At 50.6% G+C, this 22,951-nt stretch overlaps 1 protein-coding gene across 9 annotated transcripts in view; it reads left to right on the top strand.

Annotated features, from left to right (window-relative positions):
* The window catches only part of ERI3 (ERI1 exoribonuclease family member 3), a 137,761-nt gene that overhangs the window by 86,332 nt on the left and 28,478 nt on the right, over positions 1-22,951 (top strand). The gene's annotated exons all lie outside the window — the stretch shown is intronic.

The following is a 22,951-nucleotide window of genomic DNA, read 5'->3' as shown; positions in this document are numbered from 1 at the left end:
AATAAATTCTAGGCCTTAATGAAGTTCTTTGCTGGGGGCCATAGGCAGGTCAGCAGGTCGGGATGATGCAAATTGGAGGCTCCGGCGAGTGGGCTGAGCTAGCTGGGAAGCCATCAGAAGTGGAAGGATCTGACACTGTTGGTCAGGTCACTTTTTTTTGTGCTATGGGGATAAAGGTGCACGAGTGATAGGCAGCCTGACAGAGGCTGGGACTCTATAGAATGGTTGTGGCATGGTGCCAGCTGCAGAGCCCCTCATGGGACTATTCAGAAGCTAATTTAGAAAAAACAAGAACAACAAAAAAAGTGAAAACCAAGAGGCATGAAGATCTAGGGTCCCTGCAAAGTGTTTGTTTTATTTTGGATGGGAGAGGACCACTCAGTGGCAGGAACCAGACCAGGGAGGGGGGCTGTGGTCCCGTCTTTGGCATCATCTGAAGCACAGAGCACTGTCTGTGGGGCAGCGGGCAATTATAGGCCACTCTCCTGGTGGGAGCCAGCTCTGAGGCCAAGTAGATTAGGGCTTCCAACTGCCTTTGGGAGGAAATATGTGCACAGAGGACAGGACACAGGCACCAGGTATTAATGAGGGCAGGGGTGGGTTGAGGGGGGACAGGCGCAAGACACGGAGAGGGCGAGTAAGAGGCCAGTCCGGAGCTTGCTGCTGGGTTGGATGCTGAAGCCTTGGCAGGGGTCGGTCTTGGGGGCTGGAGGCTACTGAACTGTAGAGCTGAAACTGGAACCCAGACCTCAAGACTCCACACCCTGAGCTCCTTCTCTTTTCATCCCACCCTCTGCAACATCTGCCCTTGGGATTGAGCTCTTGGGATGAAGTCCAGAGGTAGCAGAGGGAACAGGGCTGTGTTTGGAGTCGGGCAGCTGGAGCTAGAGAGAATGTCTCCTTTCTTCTCATCTCCCTGCCCCCATGGTGTAGTGCCCTGCCTAGGCTTTTCCTTTAAATATGTCTTACAGCTGTCTGAACTCTGAAATTTCTTTCACTCCTTCCCTCGCCTTGTTAACATGTGTTGCCTTTGGGGTAATCAGGGAAAAAATATTATGTCCTTTTACAATTACCGGGTTTTGGAATATTAAAATGTCTCGCTGCATCGGCACTGTTATTTTGATTGGTATTCTAACCTTTGACTAGCCCATAAAGCGCGCCGCTCCTGAAGCCAATATTGCAGGACTGAAATTTAATTCCGAAATGATTCCAGATAATAGGGAGACAGATAATATATGCATGAAGGATATTATGTTTGGACTAACTGCAGCAGGGCCAGGGCTGGGGAGCTGAATAATAGCCCAGAGTGAGTTATAATCTGTGGGACAGAAATGCCTTACTGTCAGGGCCAGGAGAGGAACTCTTAAATCAAAGGCCCGGGGAAGGGTGCGATGGTGGTGTGCTTGTTTTGACAGGAAGAACACCAGAGCCAAGAGGGTAGGCATGGAGGGCAGTGGCCCATCCTTTCTCTTGAGCAAGACACCCAAGGCCCTGGATGACCTAGTGCCCTGCAGCGTCCCTGTCTTCATATCTCCTGTCCCTCTAACATTCTAGCCATATGAAACTTCTTGCTACTCTTCAAATGTATATGACTGTTTTACTTCCCTTTGCTTATTCTGTTCCCTTTGCTTACATTGCATTTCTCCTTTTAGTGTGTTGGGAAAACTCCTGTTCATCCTTCAAAACCCTCTTCTGTGAAGCCTCCTCTAATGTTCTCCCACCTCTGGTAAACATAGTTAATCACTTCCTCCTTTGTATGACTTCAGCACTTTGTAATGAGTGTCTCACGTGCTCTTGTAATTATCTGCTTATATGTTTATGTTTCCTGCAAGACTATGAGCCACTTGAGGTCTTCATATCACCTGTATTTGTATTTCCAGTGCTCAGCAATGGACCTGGCACACACGAGGGATCAACAAGCATTAATTGGGCCCACACTGAATATAGGGCTGGACTAATGGGATCCGGGGTCCAGGTGCCTATTCCCCTGCCAGATTTCTCAGACAAATAGACTTAGAGAAGTTAAATAACTTGCCTAAGGGCATATAGCCAGGAAGAGGTAAAGCTAGGATCTGAACTCAGGTAGATGTGTTCTTTTCCCCTAGACCATGTATCTCAGGCAGGTGAGCAAGCAAGGAGTTGGAGGCCAGGATCGGAAAGACGGACATTCACCTCCCTGACTCCTTCCCTCCATGGCTCAGAACTTGAGTCCTCTTTGCTGGAGACTGCATTGGTTCTTAACATCCAAGATTCAAGGACTTGGGATTCAAGTCCTGGAAGGAATTGTGCCTCCTGTTGCTGCTAATGACCTTTGGACAGTTATTTCACACAAAAGACACTTCTCTGTTATGAGTTTGTACCTAAGGATCCAGAAAGTACCTTGAGAAAGGTACCTAAGTGTGGCTTTGGAGAGCTTAGGGAAGTAGGCAGCAGAGTACATGTAGCTCTTAGTGATGTCCAAAAACTTCACAGACATCCCCTGCCCCCTTGAGCACTTGGTGGAACTTATATTTTGGGTGTATAGTGATAAAGAAAGTACATAATGAAAGAAACAGCAGTGAATTTGGTTGGCTTTTAAATGGATTTGTATTTTGTTAATTACAATAGTATTTGTCCATAAGCCTGGACGGAGAGTATGCCTATATGTGAGACACCCTCACTTAGTCTTCAGGTGATGCTTGGTGTGTACAGTGGCCCCTGGGGGTATGGCTCACAGGCTGAGACCATTGGTGCAAAAGAAAGAGCTTTGGAGCCAGATGAATCTGGCTCAAACTTTTAATATCACTACCAACTAGCTGTGTGATCTGGAGCCAGCTCCTTAACCTCTCTGAACCTATAAAAGATGACAATATCTGACGCACAGAACATAAGCTCTGGAGTCCAATAGGCTTGATTTAGAATCTTAACACTGGACGTACTAGCTGTCGGTTTTAGGAGAGTCACTTCACTTCTTTCAGCGTCAGTATCGTCCTCTGTAAAACAGGAAAAACAGGACACTCCTAGAGTTGTCCTGGGCCTGAAACCACATCACTGTGCCTCTGCTCCTCCCTTGTCCTCACACTGAGCTCCGTAGATGAGATGACTGGGCTACAGGGGTGAAGGAGACAGGAGCTCAAGGTAGACAACAAGCCTTTGAGAAAGGTACCTAAGTGTGGCTTTGGAGAGCTTAGGGAAGTAGGGCAGGAGCTAGGAAAAAGGCTCCCCGGCAGACTTCAAGGGAGCACCCGGGAGGAGGAGCCTAACTCCATCCGCAGCTCACACTGAGGAACAGAGTCCATCATCTCATTGTCCTTGATTCCAGCTGCCATCAGCATGCCTGTCTGTCCAATGGCGTGCAGTCACAATCACCTTTGGACAATTCCTGGCTTTGTCACCTACCTGTGTTGTGACCTTGGACAAGTTACTTTCCTTCTCAGAACCTTGGTTTCCTCACTTGTATTGGAGATAAATAATCATAATAGAGATTAACAATAATAATAATAATAATAATAATAATAATAACAGATGCTGTTCTAAATGCTTTATATGAATTAACTGAGTCGTCAAAACAACTCTATAAGTAGTAATAGCAGCCATCTTACAGATGAGGAAACAGGCATATAGACGTTAAGTACTTTCTGCAAGTTTCCACAGTAGTGGGTGATGGAGTAGTATGTGAATCTAGGCAGTAGACTCCAGAGACCATGCTCTGAACTTATTTGCTCTTGCGGCTTGAGTGCAAAGGAGGAAGGAGTCGTTTTCACCGGGGGTGCGGGAGAGAATGTCTGCAAAGGTTTCATTGAGGAAGCACTTGAGTGAGGCCTTGAAAGATGAGGAAATTTTCAGGAGACAAGGTGGAAAGGGCATTCCAGACAGAGGGAGCAGTGAACAATTACCTGGAGTGGTGAAACAGCTTGCTGGATTGGGGAACTACAAACAGTAGTTTTCAGGTTTTTTACTGACTGATGTGGCCAGCCGTGTGTATGCCTTTCGCCAGAGGAAGAGCAGAGCAAACAAGAGCAATAAGTAACCATTGCCCAATGCCCAGAGTGGAGCCAGCCTACGCTGCCTTCTAAGAACGGGGCAGTAGCTCCAGAAAACTTCCCTGTGTTTGTTCACGTGAGGGAAGAAAGCCGGTGGGCCCGGGAGAGCAGGGAGGAAAAGAGGTTACCGTGCCTTATAGCCTTGTTGGCTGTGGGCAGTCCGGGGCGACTATGCCAGAAGACCTCAATATCCTGATGGCAAAATGTGGCAAGTTACAGTGTGAGGAATCAAATAGATCATGTTTGTAAAGCTCTTCAAGTGCTGGTGCTCTGCGTGTTGGTGGGCAGCTGGCCAGCCTCAGCCAGGGAGCTGAGCTGACCTGCTGTGATCTGCATCCAGGTGAGTGTAGTCACAAGGGGGAAGGAGCAGGGGAGGGAATCAGCTCCAGGCAGCTGGGATTCCGGTCTTCCTCCCTGAGGCTCCCTGCAGCTGCTACAAATCAGCGTTTACCCTGAAGTTGCTTGCGGTGCCCTCTGTGGCAGGTCTTGACAACAAGGCCCGCCCCGTGGTGTGTCTGCCTCTTACTGGCTGCTGCTCAGAATCTGTGCCCTGTCAGGTGCCCTGTCAACCTCTTCATCCTGGTCTCACTGTGAGCCTCCTCCACCTTTCTCTTGTGTCCTTGAGGAAGTGAATTCTGAGCTCGCTCTGGAGTGATGGAGAGAGGGGAGCTCTCTTGGGTCTGTTTGGGGCCTGGATTTAAACCTAGGTCTCCTGCCTGTAGAGCCATACTCTTAACCCTCGGGCCAGATGTTAGGGCCCGCAGTAGCCCAGGGTCCATGCCTCTTGGTGGTTGTGTGTGGCCTGCTCTGTCCCTGTGCAGCACCGTGAGCCACTCAAGGAAAGGGACTAGATCTGCTGCTTCTCTGAATCCACAGAGCCGAGGCAAGCAGAGAGGACCTCAGGAAGCTAGTAGAGAGGCACAGATGCTGTGGAAGAGCTGAGGCACTTTGGGAGAGGGGTGAGGCGGGGCGAGGCGGCAGGGGAGAGCTGGGCTCATTGGTGCTCAGGATTAAGTCTGAGAGAGCTAAGGAAACCCTTATTAAAAACCTCCCAGGTTTTCTGTTTTGTTTTTTTGTTGTTATTATTTTTGTTGTTGTTGTTGCTACTCTGACCCCTGGGAACTGGTAGGAGTTACATAGGAGAGAAAAGGGCAAGGAGACTTCCTTGAAGGCAGAGGCACAGCCCTGCCTCCCATCTTCCTCATCGCCCTGCAGACCACTCTGGAAAGGCAGGTTTGATCACATCTGTCGGCATCAATAACAGAGCACCAGCTATTGAGCCCAGTTGGTGCCATCCTCTGCTAGGTGCTTTACACACATTACATTTAATCCTCACAGCTACTCAGCAACGAAGGGGCTATTGTCCCTATTTCATGGGGGCCAAAATAGACTCGGAGAGATTAAAAAGCTTTCCCAAGGCCATGTGACCAGGGTGTAAATCCAGGTTCTCTCCTTCCATGGCTTCCTTCTTGCCATGTGACATTGCAGAGACCACCCCAAGGCAGTTCCTCTGGTCTGGCCTGGTTTAAGCGGGAGGCCTGGGCAAACACATGTGAGCCATTACTAGTTGTGTGGACAGTGATGGGGAGGGATGGGAATTAGCCTCATACTCCGGGTCTCTTGGAAGTGACACACAGTTTATGAGGATCTATCTGTGTGTGGAAGAGGCAGCGCCTATGTGTACATATTGGGTTGTCGGAAAAGTCATGGCGCATTTTTGCAACGAAAAAGAAAAAAATACGTCATAACTTTCCAACAACCCAATACTTGTTTAAAGAAGTGTACCTCTCCATGTGGGGATGTTTGTCTGTGTGTACTCCGGTGTGTGCGCATGCCCTCACGTGGGAATATTAGTCAGGGTGTGGGTATGGGATCTGTGGTGTGACTCCAGGCACCTGGAGGTGGGCAGATGAGGCCCTGTCTCCAGAGGACTGCGTGGTGTGATACAAAGAACCCTGGAGAACTTGAAGCTGGAAGATGGAGACATGGGCTCTGGGTCACTTACCCTTTCTGAGGCCTGTTTCCTCATCTAACAAATAAGGCAGCTGGACGAAGTGATCTCTTCTACTTTTGCCATTCTGAGATCATTCATGGTACCTTAGGTTTCCTCTTTTTGCTCCCAGCAAAAAATGAGACAGATGCAAGGAAGGTGACAGAAGTCCCTCTTTTCCCCTGCCTGCTTCGATAGGTGACAGAAGTCCCTCTTTTCCCCTGCCTGCTTCGATCTCTAGCCTTGGGGCGACTCTGCCATCCCACTGGGGAAAGTTGAGGGTCCTGGGAAGGCAGGGCGTGGCATGGCATCAGGTCAAGTGAGCTGGGGGCTCAGGAGTTGGGGAAGCATGTGGACAGCCAGTATCTGTCACCATTTAGGGTGGCCTGGACTGGAGCTGAATGCCACTGGGCTTTGGGCTTCTCCATGAGAAAATGGGGTGAGGAAAAGCTTGTTGTCTCCCTGCTTCTTTGGGATAGAGGGGAGCTTCTTAAGACAGGGTGCAGCCCAGGCCCTTCCTCTGGCCTTTGATCCCCTTTGTTGGTTGTCTTGGCAGATGCACATGGTGGCCCTGCAGACCAGGAAAGGTAGCTGGATGTGTGTTCACATTCAGGAGACTGTGCGGGCTCATCCTAGGGTCTCTGTGTGAGCTTAGCTGGCCTGCAGTCAGCTCTCTTGGGGGAAGCGTGGTTTAGGGTTGGATGCCTTAATTTTCTCTGGCTTACTCCTCAGGGCTGATCTGGATGGTTCCTAGAGATGGAATCTTTGTCTATCTCAGTCTTCAAGTGGGACTGAGAAAGACAAGTAGCAGGGCTTTGTCTGTTCTGTCCCATTAATTAGCCATCAGTTCCCTGAAAGTTCTGATTCTGACTAGCTGGGTCGCTACAGAAGGAATAGGCATTGTGTGCGCTCACAGCGCAGTGCCCTCAGTGCTGATGGGGGCCTCTTTCTGTTGGTTGGACTTAGATCAGCCTGGACCTAAGCCTCAGGTAGCAAGTGACCTGTGCTGTGCCGGGGACAGGACATCTAAATTAACACCCAGCCTCTAGTCACTCACCGAAACCCTGTGTGTCAGGGCATTTAGACTCAAGAGATGAATCAGGTCTGGCTTCCATCTGTACAGAGCTCCCAGTCTAGCAGGGAAGAGGAGTAGGTCAAGGCAGCTGGGGAAAAAATACAATAGAGGCAGTAAATGTAGTGATAGGAATATGTATGTGTATGGTGTGGGTGTGTTTTTTAAAAATGATATATTTTAAATTCAGCTCTGTACTGAGTTGGAATTTACAAGAGACAGAGAGTCCACGTAAGCACGTCCGTGTGCTCATGTGTCTACTGCCTGTGCGATTTGTAAGCTCAGCGTTACCTGGATGAGCTAGCCCTGCTGGCTGCAGCCAGGCCTGTGACTTCTGCAAGCGCCTTAAAGCGGGGCCCTTGAGAGACCCTAGGCTGCCCTACTGGGAAAAGAGGAGTGGCCCTCCTGGGGAGATGAGGTCCAGGCTAGCTACTTAGGAACTGCTTGTGTGTGGGTGTGGGCAGGTGTGCTTGTGAGTGTGCACAGGCTTGAGCCCAAGTGTGCATATGGCATTAGCCAGTGGTCTGTTCTCAGCACCAAAACCAGGTCCTGCAGTGCTGGCCTGGGCCTGGCACCTACTTAGCTGCAAGCAGGAGGGCAGGCTGTAGGCAGGTCCCATTGCAGCCATGAGGCCTCCCCAGTGGTGTGTTTGCTGTGCCTAATTACCCGGCAGTTGTTTAACTATGCAAGCTGCATGCCTGCCTTTATTGCGCTGTGATTGCCGAGCTGCCTATGGGGAGTGTCATAAAAAGATATAAAATGCCCATTATCTGTCTGACGCCCTCCTCCTGGACTGTGGGTGTTTGTGTTTTATTTTATTTTTATGGCTTGAGGGAAGCTCTGCAGGAAGGAGAGGGAGGGAAGGAGAAGGAGGGGTGGGGAGGCCCTACAGGAATTGAAGGAGCCCCCTTCATACTGTGGTCAGCCATGAGCTGAAGGGCTCTCCTGACCAGAGGGGAGACACGTACATGGCGGATCTCTGGGGTCAGGACAGGGTGCTCAGAAAATAAGGCCCAGGTCTTCCCCTTCTCATCCACCTGCAAACCCTGCAGCTTGTTTCCACTCTACCTATGCTAGTCTCCTCCCTGCACGTAGGCCTGCTGCCTTGGGTACAGGGTAGTCTGCAGAGGGTTCTGAGAACAGGCTGTGGGAATGGTCTTTTCACTGCCACTGAGTTCTTCACTGGCTTTAATGACTCAGATGGCCTATGGCCTCCTAGAGCTCTGTGGCTTGCTTTGGGACAAACACTGTGGGCACCGCCCCTGCTCCTGAAGCCTTCCACCCTAACAGCTTCAGCTGCCGTTTTCTTGCCAGCCACAGTGATGTGTCCAGGCCAAGCCTGTCCAAGAATTCACTGAGTCTTAACCCTCCTAGGCCAGCCGAGGGAAGGGAATTAATATGATTTGAGCACCTGCCTTGTGCCAAACAGAACCTGTGTATGGCACTGAGGGAGAGATCAGAGATCGGACGGGGGCCCTACCCTTGATGAGCTCTCACTGTGTAACCAGAGTGCCAGCTTCATAGTAGGTATTGAATAAATGTTTGTTAAATGGGACCAAATTCAACATATTCATTCATTCATTCATTCATTCATTCTCATGTAGTAAATGGCTATTGAGCACCTACTGTGTCAGGCACTCTGTCAAGCACTAGAGATAAAATAGTTAACAAAATAGACAAAACCCCAGCCCTTGCAGGTCATTCGAGAAGTATTAAAAGATTTAAACCTTGGATATCCAACTCCCAAAACCATGCCCTTTCAACTATGACATGTTTCCCATTCCTCAGCCATCAAACCCCACGCTCTCCTGTACCGATCAATTAACGTCCCTACTTGAAAAACCTTGATGTCTACTGAATGCAGTCTAAGCTCCTTAGCCTATCCTTTGAGATCCCCGAAGTACCTTTCCAACAGGACCATAGTCTGCACCGTCCACTTCCAGGCCTTATTTACATTGTTCCATGTGCCTGGAATGCCCTTTGCTGTGTTCCTTCCTGCTGAACTCCTACTCATCCTTCAAGACGCAACTCCATGTCCTCTGTGGAGATTTTTACAGTTTCCCATTGGGAATGTCTTCCCTCATCAGACACCTATGTTGAGTGCCTGTGGAGTGCCTAGGCACTGTGCTGGAACTTTGCCTGGCTTTGTTCACTGTTTGGGAGCCTGCTCTAGGCTCCTTGAACTTCTTCTGTTGTAGTGTATGTAAAAAGTTTTATTAAGAGATAATTCACATACTACACAATTCACCTATTTAAAGTGTAAGGGCCGGCCGAGTGGCTCAGTTGGTTAAGAGCTCGCTCAAGAGTTTGAGCTCTGAGCAACAGCAGTTCGAGTCCAGCCCGAGCTGAGCAGCCGCTGAGCTGCCAACAGGTAGCAGGATGGCTCAGCTAAAAAAAAATAAAAATAAATAAAAAATAAAGTGTACAATTCATTGTTTCTTAGTATATTTTCAGGGTTGTGCAACCATCATCACCATCTAAGTTTAGAACATTTTTGTCCCCTCTAAAAGAAACTCCATTAGCAATCACTTATTTCCCCTCAAACACCCTACCTAGCCCTAAGCAACCATGTAATTTCTGTCTTTATAAATGCAATTCTGGGAATTTCTTATATGTGGTCTTTTGTAACTAGATTCATCCATGCTGTACCGTGGATCATTACTTCACTTCTGTTTATTACTGAATAATATTCCGTTATATGGATATACTACATTTGTCTACTCATCAGTTGATGGATATTTGGATTGTTTCCACTTTTTGGCTGTTATGACTAATGCTGCTATGACCATACAAGTTCACTTTATTATTATTTTTTTTCACCCTTGACTGTCTTTCCTAGTAGCTTGTGAGTTCCTGAGAATAGGGATCACTTCTGTATTGTTCGGTTAGCACGCAGTAAATGTCAGCCAATGAATTACATGCATGCTTTCTAATTCTCTTTCCCCCTCGGATGTAATAGCAAATTGTGGGGACCTGTTTTAATCCCATAACCCACTCTGCCCTGGGTATAACTGCATATACATATACATATATATATATATATATCCACCATCCATACTGAAGCTTAAGTTCATTTGTCAGTGTCCTGGGCCATGTCCTTTTCATTCCACTGTTGGCCCCTCTGGTGCAAGTCCTTGCCCAACAACAGCTGATCTGAGAAATGTTCCTTAGTTGCTCCCACGATGATAGATACAGCCTCTAGCTAACTGGACACTGAGGAAGAAACCAACTCTACCCTCGTCTCCTTCGGTCTTCTCCTGAGGAGCCTGGATTATTTTACACAAGGAGGGGCTGAACCTGTGGGAGAACCCTGGAAGGCATGTTGGGCTGGGTGGCCTCCAGCCAAAAGCCTGTCACAGTCTGGCTTTGTGACAGCTCCAGACGCCTGGGCATTTGGGGGAGGAGAAGAGGCTGCCCCTGCCATTGCAGGCAGCAGCCTATATGAACCAGGTCTATAGAAGAAAAGGAATTTCTAGAACCAATAGCCTCTGAGAGATTAGTAAAACCAATATTTCTCTTTCCTTTGTACTTAGTCACCCTAATAGTTTGAGCCCATAATTAGAATTGGGCTTTATTAGGCTAATTAGGAGGTAGGAATGATGGCAGGAGGGCATGTGGAGATGCATCAGGGTGGTGGGCAGTAAATCTAGGGTTTTAATAGGTTTGTTCCATAATCAGGTCTGGAAGGCTGACTGGGTGACTGGGCCCCCTCCCCTCCCTTCCTTCTACTCCCATCACTCCTTGAAGTGGCCTTCACACTTTGCCGTCCTTGTCCTCGATACTGGCAGCAGCGCTGGGATATGGGGGACTCGGGAGGGAGTGAAGAGACCCCACCCGGAGCTTCATTGCCTATGCACGCGCCGTCCAGCCTGGCGGCATGATTACCTTGCTGAGAAATCCGTCCAGGCGCAGGGCTGCTGATAGCAATCATTGATTAAGAGGGTAATTGTCCTGAAAATTCAGATTGATCAGAAGGCAGAAATGATAACTTGTGTAACTGTGTTTAAAGCCACGTCCTGTCAATAGAAGAGACTGAGATGTATCGCGCCAAGAGGGGGGCAGAACGGATGGGTGTGTGCGGGCGGGCGCTGCCATCCTTCTCTCAGGGCTGAGCAGGATGTTTCTTGTCAGTAACCTGGGCTATTGGAGATTCAATCACTTTTATCTCCCCCTCTCTCTCAATCCAAATGCCTTTTCATATTAGGAAATTAGAATTGGCCCTGCTCATGCAAGATTTATTAGCTCTGCTGAGCAGTTGCACCAAAGAGTAAATGATTTTGCTTTGCTGGAGCTTTTTACACATTAGGACCCAACTTCTTCCCTGCTCTGTGCCACTGGATGCCTGGAGGAGTGGGCTCTAGAACAGGTACTCAGGGAGTGAGCTTTCAAAGTCTGGTTGTGGGGGAAAGCATCACTCGGCTTCCTGACCTGCCAGAAACCCTGTTGTGTCAGGCTGACATCCTTCTGTGTGATCCCCAGGCAGGTCCCTTCCTGGAGTCTAGGTGGTCTCGTCTCTCTCAACTGAAGGGGCCAGGCTCCCTGAGGGTATGGGGTTTATTCCTCAGTTGGATGACCTGGTGGAGGCTCACCTTCGGGGAGGCACTGAGATGTGTATTAGGTAAGGATTGCCCATAGAGGCAGAAGATAGAGGGGCCGCCATGACTTCTCCTCTCAGAGCCTGGGACTGTCCTCCTGTCAGGGACAGGGATGCAAGGGCTGGAGCACCCACCGGTCTGAATCCCCGGGGAAGCTGTTCGGGAAGTTGCCTGGGAGTTTAGAGTGTGGAAGCTAATTAGAATAAGTTTAGGGTTATCTGGGGCCTGCTGGCTGCCTGTGTCTAGAGGGCTGCAGGGTTGACTGGCTGAGGCTATCTGATCGGCCAGCAATGCAGGCTCTTAGGGAGCAAAGGGCCCGGGATCCATGCTTTTGGAACTCTACTGTGGCCTTGGACTTGGAGGCAGTGTGGGCCTGTGTGGTCCGCTAGACCTAGCCTGCCCCGGAGGCCAGGGCACCAGTGGGTTGGGCTGGCTGTAGGGAAGACTGTTCTCCTTCACTGAGCCTGTGTAACTGTCTCTCCTTCTTGCCCTCCTTCTTTAGCCCCCCACCTCCTTGGGTCACTGGGACCCGTGGACCAATGCCAGCCACTGTCATCCTTCCACCCTCCCTATCGCAGGTGTCTGATCCTGGAGGCCAGGTGGAGCAGGTCAAAGTGTGGAGAGTCCTGATATGGGGCTGAGGGAAGGTTAATGGGACTTCTGGGTCTTTTGTGAAAGGGATATGATCCCAAGGAGTACCTTCAACCCACTTTGATCTTTTATTTGGCCCTCTAGGAAGCCTTCTTTTCTCTGAACTTTCGAGTTATTTCCCCAAGTATAGATGTAACTAGGCCCACCTGAGAGTTGGGGCTGGAAGTGATGGCATCCCCAGGAGTAAATGGTGGGAGTTGGTAACAGCTATTTTGATCTAAAAGGAGGGCTGTGTTTTGTGGCAAGGGGTAGAGGGAGGCTTTCTGAAGGAAAGACTGAAGTGTCCACAAGATATTCCCTAGATGCCACCTGCCTCTAAATAGCACCAAGCCGCCAGCTTTCGGCTGAGGGTCTGCGTCAGGCCTTTCCTGTTCATCAGACTCTGTCCTTGGAGAGGCCTTGACTTTCTTGGAAGGCTCCTCCCACTAGGCTGGATTGGGCAGGGCAGCCCTTCCTTCTGCACATGTGCCACCCACCACTGCCCCGTGAGGGTGTGCTGAGAGAGAGAGTGCTACAGGGTGAGGGGTCTCCCTGACCCTGATGGATTGTGAAGGGAGCTGGGTGCACAGGGCCTACTCCACTTCCCGTGTGGAGTGCTTTTGCCTCTGCCTCTGAGGTAGGCTTGCCAGCCACCTAAGAGCACTTGCAGTCCAGAGGGAGGGTTGAGCCATGTTTGGCTAAGTGTTCTGCTAGAGCTAGTTTGGGCAAAGTCAAGAAAGAACGGGAAGTACCACGGGCAGCTTGGACTGGGAATAGAGAACTCAGAAGACAGACTTCCAGTGGAGCGAGGGAGACAGCCACTGCAGGGTGACATAATTGGGGTTGCCTTCCAGATCCTGGAAGAAGGGGTGCCTGAATTCTGGAAGAGCTCAGACAGGCATCCAGAAGGGGAGGGGGCGGCCTTGACCTGAGTCTGTGAGGAGGACGGGGCGTGTGCTATGGAGACAAGTGTGGGCGAGCATCTGGGCAAAGAGAACAAGAAGTGTCACCGATGACTTGGACTAGGACTAGGACTGGGGCCTGGTGGGGTTCATTTTCTTCAGCACCCTTCAGCAGAGTTTAGAGGTATGGGCCACCCCTCTGTTTTAGCAAGCCTGAGGGGTACCTGCTCTCACCATCTACCTAGGATGCTGGGGCTATGGGCCTTGGATTGCACCAGCTGGAGCCTTAGGTTGGAAAGATGTGCAGGACAGAGCCTTAGGAGTGGACCCCAAGCCCTCCCTCAGCTCTGTTCCTTCTCCCATTCTGCCTAAAGAGCAGGGGATGGGGGCAGAGGATCAGGCTGAGGAAACAGCTCTGGCGAGGCTTCTGGCTAGCTTGCTCCAGCCGTGCTAAACCCAGTCCCAGCCCTGCCTTCTGCCGAGAGCCAGCCCTGCCGCCTGGGCCAGCTTGGTTCCCTGGGCCTGGCGGGGAGGCTGGGAGGAGACCGGGAAGCCAGAAGACTCATTTTCACTGGAATTTGACCTAAAGCAGGATTGGAAGGGAAGAAAAGAATTGGAACAAAAGTGCAGGCAGGAAGGAACTGTTAATGAGCCTTTCTTTCTCTTCGGGGACGGAGCGGGGACGGAGCGGAGCGCATAGCGGGGCGCAGCGCCTGCTGTCCTCAGTGGCTCTCTAAGGTAGCTGTAGTCTCTGGCCGCTGCCTGCTCTCGCTCTCTCTCCTTTTTTCCCTCTCCTCTTTCTCGGCTCTCTCTATTATGGGGACTTGCTCCAGCTCTTTCTCTCTCTTCTGTCTCTCCTTTTGTTCTCTCTTTGTCTATTTATCACACTGTGAAGGTTGAAAGAGATGTTATTAATCTGGGAGAATGAAGGCAGGATTAGTGGTATGAATCGGATTTTGAGAGGTGTAATGATAGAAAGACTCGCTCGGCTGGCGGCCTGCGTGAGCTTGATAAATGGGGAGCACTCCAGACTGACTCGCGCCTTCCTCCGCGCTGTGCGCCCTGCCCGCTGGGGCGTGCCGCGCTCTCAGATCTGCCAGCCAGCCCACCCCGCTCCTACCTGAACCGGAGCAAAAAGCCAAGGGTAAAGCAGACACAAATATCTCCCATCGCACTTGGAGACATCATTGCTTTCAGCACCCTTTTCAAGTGGAGGCCTGTTGAGTTCTCAAAGGGCTGTGGGCAGAGGGAGCAGAGACCCAGACTTCTGCCTGCTCCTAGGGCCTGGGAGAGTAGAGCTCGTCTCCTGCCCCTGACATGGAGGTCAGGGGTCAGGGAGTGATAAGACAGTCCCTAGACCAGTCATGTCAGAGTACCAGACCATAAGTAATATGTAATTAAGCCAAGTGCTGTTGGGAGAACTGTAATATGAACTGTGGAGGTCAGGAAGGGACATGGAGGACGGAGGAAGAGAAATCAGGAAGGGCTTCCTGAAGGCGGTGTCCTGGCAGACAGGTAGTTAGTTGTTCAGAGAAGGTAGAGGAAGGCAAGTGTTCCAGGTGGGGAAGCACAAAGGTGAGGACAGAAATAAGCCTGACTCTTGTGGGAGGTTGAAGAGCCTCAGGTCTAGTGAATTTCAGATCAAGAAGGGACCTAAGAAATCAAGCAATTAAGCCCCTCACTTTCTAATAAGAAAACAGGCCTGGGGACTAGAGTTGCCATTTCCTGAAATGATTTTCTGTTCAAGTCTTGTTGCTTGTTGTAAAGGTGCCCCTTCCATCATCCTAGAACAATACAGTGAGCCGTTCCCTCTTCTCTCCTCTTTTGCTTTGGTCACAGCCTCTCAACCTTAATCTTTGCAACCAGAAGATCCTATCCTGGTTTAGGTTCACTGCTGCTTGGTCTCCAGCCCTTTCCCAGGAGCCTTGGCTCAGGGTCCTTCTCACGCTCTTGTGTGGCAAGTGCTGTCCCAGCCAGCTGACTGCTGCTTTATGCTGTGAGGAGACGACTGGGAAGCAGCCCACCTCATTCTGGGCTTCAGATACCTCTGGACCTGAGCACTTTCCTCCTTTATATCCCTCTGCAGCTCTTTCTAATCACTCTCTATCGCAGTGATTGGGCACTTATTGGTGTCTCTGTCTGTTTCTCCTCAAAGGATGGTAGGTTCTTTGAGGGCAGGGCCTACATGTGATTCAGCCGAGTTGCCAAGGTCTGGCAAGCCTTCAGTGACTGCTTAGCCTGCCATATAACAGGCTCTCAGTAAATGTTTGTCATGAATGAGTCCGCGTGATTCCACAGTCTGCACTCTTCCATCCTATCATACCAGGATAGAGTGAAAGTAGAGGTGACAAAGGGACGTACAAAGGCCAGGATATTGGGCATGCCTGGAGGGGAGGCTCTTTGGGCCTCAGCTCCGGAGGCTCTAGTGTTCAGTCTTTCCCTCTCTCAGCCTTCCTTTTTTCCCTCCAAACATCAGAGAAGAGAAGGGCCTTGTCTGACCCTAAAGGCTTCCTGGGTGATCTTATCTACTCGCGCAGTTTCACGCATCACCCATATACTTTCTTTGAGCTCTCTTGTGTCAGCTCAGACCACTGAACTGAGCTCCTGGCCTACATGCCCCCCTTCCCTAGGCAGCCCACCTTGGATGTCACACCGAAGATCATCTTGGTGATTTTCCTCCAGGCCTGGTTATGGTTTCTGCTCTTGCAGGATCTTGGCCCCTCACTACATGTGAGTTTATGTGCGTGTTTATGTGTTTCTTCCAGCTTGGAAGCCCCCTGAAGGCAGTGGCCTCGTCTGCTTGATCTGTGTGTCTCTAGCACGTAGCACAGAACTTGGCACATAATAGGTGCTCAGTAAGTGTTTGTTATATGAGCAAGCCAGTGAAGAGGGAATGGGGTCTGGGGGAAGGTTTTGAACCCCCCTTTCATTTTTCCAGGGAGAAAGAAGGTGACGGTGTATGTGTTGTGTACGAGCACGCATATGCCTTCGTGTTTGAGAGGTGAGCGGCAGTGATGGTGCCACGTGTTCAATAAAGGATTATATTTTAATTTGGAAAGCACTTTAGAAACTTAAAGTGCTTTGCCTAAGTGCTGACTGCTATTAGTGTCTCCTTTTTATTAGGAAAAAGGACATGATTTTTCTCTTTTATCTTCAGGCCTGTCCAACTTCTGAGAGTCAAACTTAGCAAAATGCCTGCCCCTCACTGAGGACTAGTTACATGCCAAGTTCAAAGCTTTGGACTTGAAACACAGAATTTTGCTTTGCAGACTGGTTCTGATACCCCTCAGGGGATTAGCTCAGTATCAGGAAGGGGGTGGGAGAGACAGGGTCATTTGACATAGTTCAAGCTACAGTCTCCAGCCCATCCCCTCTCCATATAGGCCTGGGTGGGAGGACATAAGAACTTGGACCATTTGGGGGGTAGGGGAATGACCCCACTGGTTATCAAAAGCCCGCTTGTCATGCAATACGAATGGCCAGACTTCAGAGAAAGAATTGGGGAGGAATGGCCCCAGGAAGAATTGGGTTTCTATAGTTCAGGGATGATAGGACCAAGAGGCAGAGACATCACAACTGCGGGACCTGGCGATGTTAAGAGCTGCCACCACAAAGGGCTAGGTCAGAGGGAGGGACTGTCTGCAGCAGTAGCAGGAGGACTTCTCCTCCAGGAGGCATGAGTCAGGAACTTGTGCCTTCAAGCAACTTTGAGGGCCATGCTGGTTTGAAGGAAAGGCAGCACCCTCCCCATCGAGGAGATTTGGTGCTGCAATGGTAGGCGGTCTGGACGGCCCAGCTGAGCCTTGTGATTGGGCCTCTCTGTGTGACCTCTGCCCAGGCTCTTCACTGAGCAGCCACAAGACAGCACCTCAGTCTCAAGCTGGCCTGTCTCTGCCAGCCCTGGATGCTAAAAGCTCTGCCCATAGCTGAGGCACTGGGAGGTGGGAGCTTTGGCCCATCTTGCTAGTGCCCTGCAGTCCCTATCTCCTAATCGGGCCCTAATCTGGGAGAGCTAGGGCAGGGGTGGGGTGGGGGGAGTACATTGAGCCTTCTGCCTTAACTGGATTTCCATACCTCCTGTTGTTAATTATAGAGATGTAATAATGCGATTAGTGCACGATTAAAAAAAATCCCTGATATGATTACCATGGATTTAATATCACATGATATATCATTATATCGTTATGCAGTGACAGATGTAATTGAAATACACTTATTGGAGCCGGGGGTGGTGTTTCATTCAATCCCCAGCACCCTGGGGAGGAAAGGGCTGGCTAAAAAGAAGCAATAGGAGAGGAAATTGTAATGAAAACAAAGAAAACTCACAATGTAACTCTCACCCTGGGCAGTTGGCTCAGACCAACCTGCCCCCTTCAATTCTGTGACAGTGCTCATGGAGCCCAGACCAGCCAGCCTCTTCTATAGGGACTGAGGCAGCATGGCTAAGGAGCTCCTTACCCCACAAACCTCAGTGTCCCCAAGTGCCCCTCTGACTCAGTGACAAAGCTCTGGAAACATGAGGGAGATTACTCCACCTGAAAATAGACCCAGGACCCTCATGAGATCAAACTGAGTTGGCAGCTGTCCTCCAAACGCAGTGGAGCCTGGGCCTGTGGTGGTGGTCCAGTGCATAAGGGGCAGTGAGCAGGAAGGTCAAGTACACAGAAATGGTAATTAGCCACTCAAGTTCTGTTGCTGGACAGAGGCAGCAGCAGCCCTGAGGCCCCTGAAGTATGGTGGTAGCCTGGGAACACTGAACACACAAAACTACCAGCTAGGAGTAGAGAGGATGTGTTTGTGTCAGCTGGTGTGAGTGTCTATCCTTTTGCTGCTATAGCTGTGCTTGCCAGGCCTTTGCTGGGCCTAAGCTATGGGTTGGGGGCTTCCCATAAGGCCAAAGAGTTCAGAAAGGAGAAGGGGTCAGGAAGTCTCTTTCCTGACACACGCACCTGAGCCCCCAGTTCTAAGGACGGCTGTCAGGGGACTGCTGTTCTGTGCAAGAACAACTGTGGTCCCTGAAGATTGGGTAGGATTGACTGCAGTAGCAGCTCTGAAAACCATTCCTTCCTGCTTGGCAGGCTTATACCCAAAGAGCTGTCTTTCTTTCCCTTCTCTCAGTAGAGATCATTTAGACAGACAACAGTCACAGCCCCTGCCCTAAGAACCTCCCAGCATCATGAGGTAATGGATTTGTAAGCAAATTGAATGTTACAGGTACTGTTCAGAGCATGGGTGGGTTTAAAGAAGGGATGAGTCTGGAAAGTCTTGGTAAGGGAAGGCCCTTTTGAGTTGAGTATTTAAAGAGGAGTTTGTGTTTAATTAGGACAAAAAGTAGATGGCATTCTAGGTGGGCTGAAGGGATTGCTTGAGTCAAGTCTTGGAGGCATGCAACAACAATCCCAGGACTTAGTGGGCGGTAAGGAAGAAGGAAGCAAGGTTGCCCCCCCCCTTTTCTGGTAGACCATGTAGGTGGCAATGGCTTTCCCTGGGATTTGGGAACCCAGAAGGGGCTCTCTGGAGAGGAGATGTTGAAATCGGTCTTTAAACATATTGAAAATAAAGTGTCTGAGTGAAACCCAGGGAATGCCAGGTAGGCAACAGAATATATATATTTGACATTCAAGTAGAGGAAGGAAATACTGATTTGGAGGTTGGAGAAGCCAAAGACAAGGAAGTTGAAGAAATCACCCAGGGAGAGTGGTAGAGTGTAGACAAAAACAGGAAGAGAGAGCTCATGAGCGCACGTGTAGAATGACCAGATGCAGAAGAAACTGTACAGGAGATTGACAGGAAAATGTCAGAAACATAAGATAACTGAAAGAATAGAATGCTGAGAAAACCAAAGGAGAAGGGTTTTAAAGCTGAAGCAAGCTGCTCAGTGGTGAAGGCAGCAAGAACTTGAAACTGTCCATAGATTGGGCAGCATGGTGAGGACTGTTGGCTTTAGCAGAAGCTGAGTGGCATGGGAGGGTGGGCTGGAAACTAGTCTGCGGTTAAGGAGTGAGGGGACTAAGGAGTGAGGGGACGGTGAGCGGAGACAACCTCAAGAAGTTTCCTTGTTAACAGAATAGGCAGCAGCTGGATGGGGATGTAGAGTGAATGGAGGACTTAAACAATAATAATCTAACACTTACCTAACTTTCAGAGCCAGGCATTGTTTCAAGTACTTTACATACAATAACTCATTTAATCTTCACATCAACTCTGTGGGTGTTTTTTTTTTTTTTTTAATTGGGGAATTGGGGAAAGGGGAACAGACAAGTTGCTGTCGTTTTGTTCTTCAGTCTAGTTGTGGAGGATGTCGCTTCACTGGCCCAAGTTGGCACCATCATTGCGCTCTTCCCGGGCGAGGCAGATCAGTCGCTGGCTTCTGGATGGCCGCTCACGGCGGCTGCTGGCCGCTCACGCTGGCTGCCAGCTACACACAGTAGCCCATGGCAACCCACTGCCACAGGGGCTGCAGCCTACGCCGTCGCCGGCGACTCACAGCAGCCCAGCTCCAGGTTGAGCTGTTGTTCAGCATCTTAGCTGTAGAGGGCAGTGTCACTGGCCCTCATATGTGGGATCCGAACCAGGGCCCTCTGGCGTCCCAGGCCAGTTCTTAACCATCGCGCCACTCGGCCAGCCCAACTCTGTGGGGTTTATATTGGTTTTCCAGTTTAGGATTGCTGCATAACTCATCACCCCAAACTTAGTGATTTAAAATGTTTTCATCTTTGATGCTTTCCGTAGGTCAGGAGTTCCAGAAGGGCTCAGTCAGGTGGCCTGGCTCAGGTTCTTGCACGCATTCGTAGTCAGTGATGAGAGCTGGCACACTGTGGTTGAAGCAGCTGGGGGCTGGCGGGGCATCTCTCTCTCTTCACCTAGGCTCATGGCTTCTCTAGGTGGGCTTTCCGCATGGGCTTATTTGTGCTTCCTCACAACATGGCTGCCTCAGAGCAGTCTCACTACTTTCAGGGCAGCTCAGGGCTCCAGAGCAAGCGTTCCAGCAAATGAGGAGGAAGCTGCCTTAGTGTTTCTAAAGTAGCCTTTGAAATTACATTACTTCCATGTTTCTCTGATGGTTGAAATAGTAAGAAAAAGCCCACCCTGTTTCAAATTACAACCTGCCACTATTGGTGTGTTAGACTGAACCTGGAAAGGGGAGAGGGAACAGCATTCTCAAAGGTAGCGTGCATTTTGGATGATGGCTCCAAGAATATTTGGAGGTGGCAGTGGGACGGGGGTTTCTGAATTATCTCAGGGATATTTGGAGGAAAGAACTATGGTTCCATTTTGTAGTACTGCAAATAGGCTCACAGAAGTTTAATAACTCAACCAAAGCTATAGTGCCAATAACGGGCAGAACTGGCAACCATATCCTGCTTTGTCTGACTCCTAAGCCTGCAGACGCTGCCCTTCTATGAGACTGGGCTGCTGGGCACGCCAGGCTCATGTTTACCTGCGGCCTTAGTACTTGATTCACCAGCTATAGAAGTGTTGACCAGTTAGATAAAAGGTTAGGCAGCAGTTGTGTCTGTCAGACTTTCTCTCCTCCATCCTCCAGGGTATCACCTTTACAGCTTCCTCTGTTGGGTGTTTATGGGAATGGAGGTTGGTTTGATCTGGTTCCTTGTCTTGGAAAATGACCCATCAGCCTTAGGCCCACAGGGTGACAGTCACCCAGGGGTCTGGTTAACGGGCTGCTTCTCTCCACCTCGTGGGGAGGCTCGATGTCAGACGTGCTGGTGCCGGTTTAGAAGCCCTGGGTTTTCTGGAAGTTGCAGGGCAGTTTGTGCTCCTGTCTGCAGTCTGAGCTGCGCTCTAGCCCCAGCCACTGCCCTGCCCATTCTGTGTCCACCCCACTCTCAGGGCCCTGGTAGGTCGTGAATGGGTGGGCAGAGACATTGAGCAGCTGTCGATGCCTCTTCTTTCCTCTTTGAAGGATCTGACGCTGCTGCCGATGAGGGCTACTTCATCTATTAAACCCAATACACTTGTCGCAGCTGCTAAGCCCCCGTAAGCCGCCGGGCGCCGTGTTTGTGATGGGACTGACAGTGCATGGAGGAGGCTGATTATACACGATTCCATTTCGCGGGCCCAGCAATGTAATTTCACAGGGCGATCAGCGTTTGCATGTAATAGCAGGCTGTGCTGAGGTGTCAGAATATTAAAGGCGCTAATGGCAAAGCTCCCTGTTACACAGGGGGCCACCCGCCGCGCCTACAGCAGGGCTGTGCGGCAGGCCCGTCGCAGATGGCTGGCCACTAAGCTAATGGGGCAGCAGCCAAGGCAGGCAGAGGCGCGAGAGGGGAGAGCCAGCCGAGAGCAGCTCGGCACCTGCTTCCCCGCGCATGGAAATTACAGCAGCCCAGGGGAAGGGAAGTGTGCGTGCCTGCCTGGCACAGGGCCGGGATGGCGCAGTTTGGTAGAGCGGCATCTCTCACCCCAACTCCACCTGCCCTGGATAGGACTCGGGCTCCGCAGCCATTCTTCCTTCTGCCCCACCCTCTGGCCAGGAACCCATCAGGTGGGCCCTGACGGCTGGGAGGAGTACAGCTAGAAAAGTGGCACCCAGAGAGTTTAGAACCAGCATGGGACAGGGGCCCGGGCGCAGGCTCTTGGCAAGAGCTCTTCTAACAGATTCCTGCCCTGCACTGATCAAGGTCAGAAAGCTTCTGGGTCCCTTACCCCGACACCCCACAGGCTGGCAGGAGAGAGGGAGAAGAGATAGGAAGCAGGCTGGAAAAGGGGGTAGATGGTAATGAACGCCCCTCGATTGATACCAGTTTGCACAGAGAGGCAGCACCTCAAGATATGGCTCCTTCTTTCTGTCCATGTTGGCTGCCGCAGCTACACCCAAGCCCTTGCCTGCACACTCACCAAGCTCACTCCTGCCACTCTCCTTCGCCCTTGCTGTGTTCTTCTGCCTGGTGCCCTCCAATGCCATTCCCTTCAGGAAGCTTTCCTAGCCACCTCCAACCCCACATGGGCCTATTTGTTTCAACTGTCTCTGTGAGCAACCCACAGGGGACAGACACCCTCCCTGCATCCTCCCGCTCAGATGGTTCCCTGGGTCCCGGCCTTGACTTCTCAGCCAGAATCTGAGACATAGCCCATATCACCTTGCCCTGAGCTGGACTCCTGGGAAGGCTCTGCTAAGAAGCATGGATGGATGGAATCTCTTAGGGAGGACGTCTGGAGGAAGTGGAGAATGGAAGGAAGGGCACGCCTGTGTGGGCGTGTATATATCTGGGGGGAGAAGAGGAGCTTTAGAAGTGAGAGCTGGGGGTGGTGGGCATGTGGGTACAGGTGCAGAGGGCAGCAGATGTAAGGATCAGACCACACATCGGTAGGAGCACAGGTTGTTCTAGATCTCTGTGTTCTCTGGGTGGCTCTCTGTGTCTACTAGCTGTGCCCAGCATACCCACGGTGGCAGGAATTGAAGGGAGCTTGAGGTGCTGGGCCCTGGTACTATGCCAAGGGTGTTTCTGTGAGGCTGGTGGTCACATGTGAAGGTGCAGGTCTGCAGGGGTGTGTGACAGTACCAGGGAGAGACATGCCAGGGTTCTTAGCAGAGGCAGCAGGGGGAGAGCCCAAGCTGAAGGAGAGCAGTTTTAATTAACCGTTTTTAATATCATTTTGGACTTTGGCTGGTATGTGAAGGCCCCGCTGGAAGCAGCATTTGTAAAAATTAAATCCCTCTTATTAGGAGCTTGGCAGACCCATGTGCACGTGCCACCCCCCTCCACCCGCCCCCA

This window comes from Hipposideros armiger, unplaced genomic scaffold (genome assembly GCF_001890085.2).
Source record: "Hipposideros armiger isolate ML-2016 unplaced genomic scaffold, ASM189008v1 scaffold_82, whole genome shotgun sequence".
NCBI lineage: Eukaryota > Metazoa > Chordata > Mammalia > Chiroptera > Hipposideridae > Hipposideros > Hipposideros armiger.
Note: the sequence above shows the minus strand (reverse complement) of the source record. Positions and strands in the feature narration are given on the sequence as shown.